The sequence below is a fragment of the Nicotiana attenuata genome, unplaced genomic scaffold (assembly GCF_001879085.1).
Source record: "Nicotiana attenuata strain UT unplaced genomic scaffold, NIATTr2, whole genome shotgun sequence".
Lineage (NCBI taxonomy): Eukaryota > Viridiplantae > Streptophyta > Magnoliopsida > Solanales > Solanaceae > Nicotiana > Nicotiana attenuata.
In genome coordinates this window covers 81,440-89,495 of record NW_017672610.1, presented here as the reverse complement: position 1 = coordinate 89,495, position 8,056 = coordinate 81,440, and positions in this window count along the sequence as shown.

Below are 8,056 nucleotides of genomic sequence, written 5' to 3'. Positions count from 1 at the left end.
ATCTTAGTCAAGACCCAACTAGGTTAAACCGAATGCCTGCTAGATAAACAGCTATATCCAAACAATCCTAAAATTGAACTAAGAGTCTAATTATCCTTCTCTAAATCTCAGCAACCAAAACCAACTAATCCAAGATAAACAATGAATTCAACAGTAAATGAACGGAATTGGAACCAAATTAACAAGAGCATTTATGGAACAATTAATTGACACCCAACACTGAATCAAACCTAAAAGTTTTGAACGAAGTTATTATGCAAAGAATAAAAGAAAATCAGTCAAAGAAAAGAAACTTACTGATTTTAGGAATTCTGGCCAGCCAATGACGTTCGAATCTTTCAAGATTTTTGACACGCAACATCCCTAATCATGTGTTTTCGCAAGAAGACACCTGGTTAAGGATGGTACGGTCCAAAATCACAAAGATTTTGGATTAGGGTTCTGCCGGGATCGAAATTTAAAATTCGTGATATTCTGGACAGATTCGAGGGACGGGGCTTGGGGGGTTTGAAAGAGGAGGTGAAGGCGGTTAGGTGGTGTTAATTTGGGGTGGTTTGGGTGGGGTTGCGTCGTGGCCGGAAAACTTTGATTTAATATTCGAAGCTTTGGGGTGAGATTTGAAGAAAACTAAGGCTAGGATCGTGAAGAGGAAGGTGAGATGAAGGATTGGTGTAATTTTGGAGGCCATCGGAGCATCGCCGCCGGCGGCGGCGATTTCCGGCCGGCGGCGCTAGGGCGGAGGACGGCGGAGGAAGGCGAGGCAGCGGTGGTGGCGTGGTGGGGAAGGCGGCGTTACAGGGAATGGTTGTACGAGGAGGGAGAGAAATGTTTAGGGTTTTGAATTAATTTTCGGACAGTTTTATTGAATGGTTTGGGTTGATGAGGGCCGTAGGATCATGGGGAATGGATGGCCAGGATGGATTGAGTTTTAATAACTCACAACGACGCCGTTTGGGCGCCTCTTGGACCGGACTGGGTCGGGGTGAATAGGGCCTGGGGTTTGGTCCGGTCTTGAGGGGTTTTTGGGGTGGGCTGGACCGTTTTTGGCCCAATTTGGGCATTTTATTGAGACCAATTTGTTTTCTTTGTATTTTCTTTATTTTGCTTTTGTTTTTTATTTTCTGATTTTATAAAATGCTAAAATAAAACTAAAAACAAATTGACTCTAACAATTATATTTCCTAATTAATTCCTAAAGAGAAATGCAAAAATGGACCCTTTTTGTTATTTTCTTAACATTTGTTCTAAAATCAATTAATACTAGAACATGAAATTAAATCCTAAATGCAAAAATGCATATTTTGTATTTTCATATGGATTAAAATGCACAAATAAAAATGCAACAATTACCAAAACAATGCCACAAAGTTCACAAAATTTTATAAAATACTAGAGAAATTGTTTTATTTAAATTTTAGGAATTATTCATATATAGGGCAAAAATCACGTGCTCACAGTACTTCTTTTTCAATTTCACATACTTCATGTTTGAGTTTCCAGTCTTTGATTTCCTTAGTGAGTCTCTTAAGCTTATTCATCATTTTTTGAGACTCTTTTAAGGTTGAATCAAGAATATCCTGCAATTCATTACATCTTTCACAGTCATAAGATCTTACCTCGCTCGTTTCTCCACGTGCCATGAAACAATTTTCGTCATCTGAATCATCTTCATTTGTCCAGCATCCTGAGGTTTTTTTCATCTCATTTTCTAGAATTGTCATGAAACAGAGATTTTCTATTTCTTCATGGTCTGAGTCATCCTCATCGCTCCAGCTTCCGAAAGATTTGTTCTTGTTGAAGCCTCTAGAGATCTTCATTTTTAGTTCTGGACACTCAGCTTGAATGTGCCCAAACATTCCATATTCGTAGCATTTTCCATCGTTCTTGTCTTTTTCATTGTATTGCCTAGATCGTCTTGGTGGAAATCTTCCTTTCTTTGTGTTTCTGTATCTTCTCATCAGTCCATCCATGTTTCTAGACATCATAGCAATCTCTTCTTGTAGAGCTTCAGGATCATCAATTTCATTTTCAGTCGACTCAGTAGTGGTTTTGAAGGCAACAATTTTCTTTTTCTCCTCTTGGTTTGTCTTCTTCAGATGCGTTCTTTCGAAAGCAATGAGTTCTCCTCGCAGTTCATCATATGATAATTTGTTAAGATCTTGAGATTCCAGTGTGACAACTTTAGTCTGCCAAGTGGTTGGTAGACATCTGAGAATTTTTCTAACTTGATCACCACTGGTGTAGGGCTTGCCAAAAGCTTTTAAGTCACTGATTATCTTACTAAACCTGGCAAACATTTCTTCAATGGATTCTCCTTCTTTCATTGAGAAGAGTTCGTAATCATGAACTAGCATGTTGATGTGAGTTTCCTTTACTTTGTTGGTTCCTTCATATGTGACCTCAAGTTTGTCCCACATCTCTTTGGTTGTATCACAACTCGATATTTTTTCATATTCTTCACCACTTATAGCATTGTGAAGCAGATTTCTTGCCTTGTTGTTTATTTGTACAGCTTCCAGTTGCTCCTTTGAATATGAGTCTATGTCATCAGGATCAGCGAGAGGTGGAGTGCTGGCAGGTAGTGGGTAGTTTCCCTTCTTGATAATTCTCCATACTTTAACGTCGTATGCTTTGGTAAAGATTTCCATTTGGATTTTCCAGTGGAAGAAGTGTTGTCCATTGAAGTATGGTGGTCTTACTTGTAAAGTTCCTTCCTGAAAGAGAGCTCTTATGATAACATGATTTGCCATGATCTTTTCTCACAAGTTATTAAGCAAAAAGCAAAGATGTGATCCTTGCTCTGATACCAATTGAAAGTACAAGAGGAGGGGTGAATTGTAAGTTATTAAAATTAATCGCTTTAAAGTTGACTTATAACTAGAGTAGTTGACTGAGTATGGTAATATTGCAAATATGATAACTGGAAGTAATGTGCAGAAAGTAAATGCAAAAATTAAAGACACCGGGATTCTTATACTGGTTCGGATTCAATGTGAATCCTAATCTAGTCCCCTTGGGTTGCAAGGGAGTTCTCTTCAAGTAAATGAGTTTTCTTTCGAGTACAGATGTGATGTATATCGCTCATGTTCTCTAGCACTCGTTTGATACAATGCCTCACTAGTTGTGTACCCTCTTTCTATCCCTGACTTGTTACACAGCAGATTTTTATGTAAGCTACTATTCTTGTTTGCAGTAGAATAAAGAGGGTGATTTGGTTTGTTCAAAGTATATCTAAAGAGGGTTTTACAAGGAGAATATATACTATGGTGAACGGTGAAGGCTTGTCAACCCAAGGGTTTTGATCCTTGGAAAGAATTGATTCTTTCCAAGAATAAGGAGTGAGTCGTTGCTTCTCTTGATATCTTTTCCTTCGGCAGATGATTGTTTTAAAGAGATTTCTCCTTGATTGTTGGACCTTCCAAACACGCTCACTGCCCAGATCTTCTGGCATCTTTTATTTTTCCATGATTCCGCTAATCACTGATCTCCTCGTGCCTTGATTATTCCCGCTCCGTTATTTACTGATACTGCTAATTTGATTTCCCAATTTTACGGAGCTAATCCTAATTTGCTGATGCAGATTATAGCTTTCCTTGTACATCATCAGTTATTCCGGTAGCTTCATTTGCGAGTGAGTTCTTTCCTTGTTCGACACAGGCCATTCCAGCAGTTCTTCTTTACTTCTTTGAGTTCCTGCACATGTATATTAGTTGCATCATTAAAACATGATCTAACAGGTTGCACACCGCAACAGTGTTGTTATGCGTTGGGATCAGCGTGCCGCAATAATTGATGATATAAAATGGTTATAGATTGGTTACAAGTTCCTTATCATTTTGTTGTAAATTCTAAGTTGTCCTTATGCTTTTTCTTGATTTACTGTTGATATTGATATACCCCCGCAGCATGTACGCCCTCCCATCTTTACTCGTTGTTCCTATTTTATTTTTTGTTGCATATTATACAATTGCACGGGTTTATTTGGTAGTCTGGTCCTAGTCTCGTCACTACTTCGCCGAGGTTAGGGTAGGCACTTACCAGCACATAGGGTCGGTTGTGCTGATGCTACACTCTACACTATGTGCAGATCCCGGAGCAGCTCTTGGACCATAGCATTTGGGTGGCTGCCTTCAGTCCAGCTGAAGATCCCGAGGTAGTCCTGCAGGCGTCCGCAGGCCCGGCGTTCTCTTCTATCTTATCATGTATTCTGTTTTCACTTGTTTCCGAGACAGATAGTATTTTCTTTTCAGAAACTTGTATGTAGTACTCCTAGATAGTCCGTGATATTGTGACATTGGATTCCGGGTAGAGACGTATGTTCGCATTGTCGTACAGCTTTAGTTATTTTATCAATTTAAGTCTTCCGCTTGATTTTTATTCATCGTTGATCTTTAAATGTTGATTACCTGTTAATTCAAATTGTTAAAAAAAGGGGCTAAAATTCAAGAGTTAGTGATTCTTTATTTCGCGGCTTGCCTAGCTTCTACGAGTAGGCGCCATCACGACTCCCGAGGGCGGAAATTCGGATCGTGACAAGTGACTAGAGGTGATAGCTCGCGACAGAGTAGGTGTCTGTAATGACCCGACTGGTTATTTTGAGCATCTGCACTTTGCTCGGTAGTTTGAGGGCTCGAGTATCTCCGCATGATGTATTATGACTTGCGTAAATCGTCGGTATTAGTTTTCAAGTCATCCGAAATCTATTTGCAAGAATAAACTTAAAGATTTAAGCTCAAAGTTGGAAGAGTTGACCAATTTTGACTTTTTAGCATTGGACCTCGCAATAGAGTTTCATCGGGTTTGTTAGCTCCGCTGGGTGATTTTGGCTTAGGAGCGTGCCAGGATTGTAATTTGGAGGTCCGTGGTCGAATTAGTCTTGAAATGGAGAAAGTTGGATTTTTGGGAAGTTTGACCAGGAGAGGATTTTTTGATATCGGGATCGAATTTCGATTTCAGAAGTTGGAATAGGTCTGTAATGTCAAATGTGACTTGTGTGCAAAATTTGAGGTCAACTGGACGTGATTTGATAGGCTTCAGCATCGGTTGTAGAAGTTGAAGTTTCAAAGTTCATTGATTTTGACTTGAGGTGCGATTCATCATTTCGAGGTTGTTATGCGTGATTTGAAGCTTCGAGCGGGTTCCTCTTGTCATATGGAGCTTGTCTTCAAATTTGGCGTCATTTGGAGTTGATTTGATATAGGTCGGACGCTTGGTTGCGATTCTAGAAGTTCTTGAAGTTTGTTTTGATTTTCATGTGTTTTGGCGTTCGATTCGTGCCTATAGAGGTTATTTTGATGATTTGATCGCGCGAGCGAGTTTGTGTTGTGTTTTCGGACTTGGGTGCACAGTTGGTTTGGAGCCTTGGGGCATCGGGTGAGTTTCAGATTGGATCTGGAATAATTTTTCATGATTTTGAGTTCTGGTACTGGTGTAATCGTATTTGCAATATTTTTGTCGCAAATGCGTTGATCGCAATTGCGAAGCAGCTTCGCACTTGCGAAGCTGGACTGTTAGGAAGGGACTCGTATTTGCGAAGAACTTTCCGCTTTTGGGAAGCCTGTTGAGTTCGCATTTGCGAACTCAGTATCGCATTTGCGATAAAGGCCTAGGCTGGTCGCATTTGCGAAGGCAGAAGAGAGTTTCAAAGTTCTCTTTTCCGATGAGTTGTTCGCATTTGTGGGGTTCACAAATGTCGCAAATGCGACATCTGCGGCTTGCATATAGCTGAGAATTCCGAGACTTAGCTTTATTTTATTATATTTTGAACCCTAGCTTCGATGGGAGGCGATTTTGTGAAGGGATTTTCATACCAAATCATTGCTTAAGTACCTATAATCAATTCTCAACTATATTTCATGATTTTACATAAGATTTAACATCAAATTCATGAGAAATCTAGGGAAAAAATTTGGGATTTTGTCAAAGTTTTGAAAAATAAAAATTTGGGATTTGAGAGTCGAATAAGACTCGTATTCGAAAACAAAACACGTATTTGGACTCGTGGGTCTATGGGTAGTCGAGACCTACCCTTGGACCCGGGTTTTGACCGGGCGGCCCCGGGGGTTGACTTTTTAGAAATTATATAAAAAATCATAGCTTTATTAATTGAAATTATTTTCTCTTGCATTGTGTGATGTATTTATGTCGTCTTTGGCTAGTTAAGACGAGCGGAGGTGAATTTGTAAAGGAAAAAGCTAAATTGAGTATTGAGTTAGCCGAATTGAGGTACATGTCTTACCTAACTTTGTTGAGGAAATTTTTCCTACTATTTGACATTATTTTCTATATGCGGGGGTGATACATATATGAGATGACGAGCATATATGCATGTGCCAGGGTTAACCATGCTCGGGGGTAAATTATGTTATAAAGTGTGTCTTGTAGAATTAGTGACCTTCTAGCTTCATACCTTACTTGACTCCTAGATACTAAGAACGTAGTATTAAATGTAAGAAATCAAGACTTAGCTTATTATAACTTGATCAAATTTGATGGAATTCTGAGAATACATTGATGTGTCTAATTCGGTCCTCACTATACGTAATTATTAATACATTGCTACGGACGATATTCTTGAGATACTAGATTCTATACTTGTGTTGTAGGTCATTCGCGAGATTTGTTGAAACACTTGAATACTACGGTTCTTGAGGGTTTATTAAATTATTGTTAACTTGGAAAGTTGTTTGGAATATTCGTTAAAAACTCTCCCTGAAGTTATTTATGCTTCCTGTCTTGTTTGTCACTGATATACATATGCTTGGTAAGGAACAGTGTAAAGCAGGAAGGGTGATGTCGTGCCATATCATTTGAGGTAAAAACATGAAGGGTGATACCGTGCCATATTATTGAGAGTAAAAGCATGAAGGTGATGACGTGTCATATTATTGATAGTAAAAGCACGAAGAGTGATGTCGTGCCACATTATTGAGAGTAAAAGCACGAAGGGTAATGTCGTGCCATGTCATTTGAGAGTAAAAGAACGAAGGGTGATGCCGTGCCATTTTATTTATATTATAATGCTTTTATGTTATCACGAGTTCATGGCACGATGTGTGTTTCCGTGCAGACGAGGATGAGGGACAAGCATTATGTTGTAATTTTTGTTCCCCGTGTATACGTTTATTCCTTTACTTTGAGATGTTATTGTCGTGCTTATAGATCTTCTATGACTTGTTGTTATTTTCATGTCCTCGATCTCTATCTCAATTGTTGTTGTGTTGCTCATATCTTCTACTTGCTTAACTTGGAAACACAGTGCCTACTTCCTGTTGTTATAATTACATCCATGCCGTATCTATTCTATTGCACTTTAGTACAAGCTCTTCTCTATGTTAGCCATTCATTCATCTACTTGTTAACTTGTAAAGATCATGTGTTTCCTTCTTATTTGTTATACCTGTATCTAGGCCTCCACCATGCTAGTTAGTTGAAGTTGATATTCCTTGTCTTCCAATTGCTGTCATTTCTCACATGGCTACCGCCTAGTCTGTTGATGTTGCCCACATGTATATCCTCGTTCATTATTGCTACTTGCATATTTTCTACTTTATAATTTCTGTTATCGGTATTTCTGTCATCCGGTTGTACTGCTATACGTATATTGGGTGAGGATGAGATAAAAGCACGAAGGGTGTTGCCATGTAATTGACTTGATATCTAAGCACATTCTTCATGCTATGAAAGTTATGGAGCGGCTGTCGTGGTTTATTGGTTTTCGTTCTAAGGCAAAGATTGGTCGAGGTATTGGAAAGTTGTTAAATTGTGATCTCTAATAGCACTCAGTTATTGTTTTGCATATTCGTTTTATGTATTCCTTTCTGTTATATCGTAGTATAGTTCTATTGCTCATTTATGGTGCAGGTTTTAACAGTGAGTATCTTTTAACTAAAAAGTCCTGTCAGTACTTCGACGAGGTTAGATAAGATACTTACTGGGTATATTGGGTCGGTTGTACTCATACTACACTTTTGTACCTTGCGTGCAGATTTTTGGCGTAGAGCTGCTAGTGATGTCGGGAGCTGACTCTGAAGTTATTCGTGCATTCCGAATATAG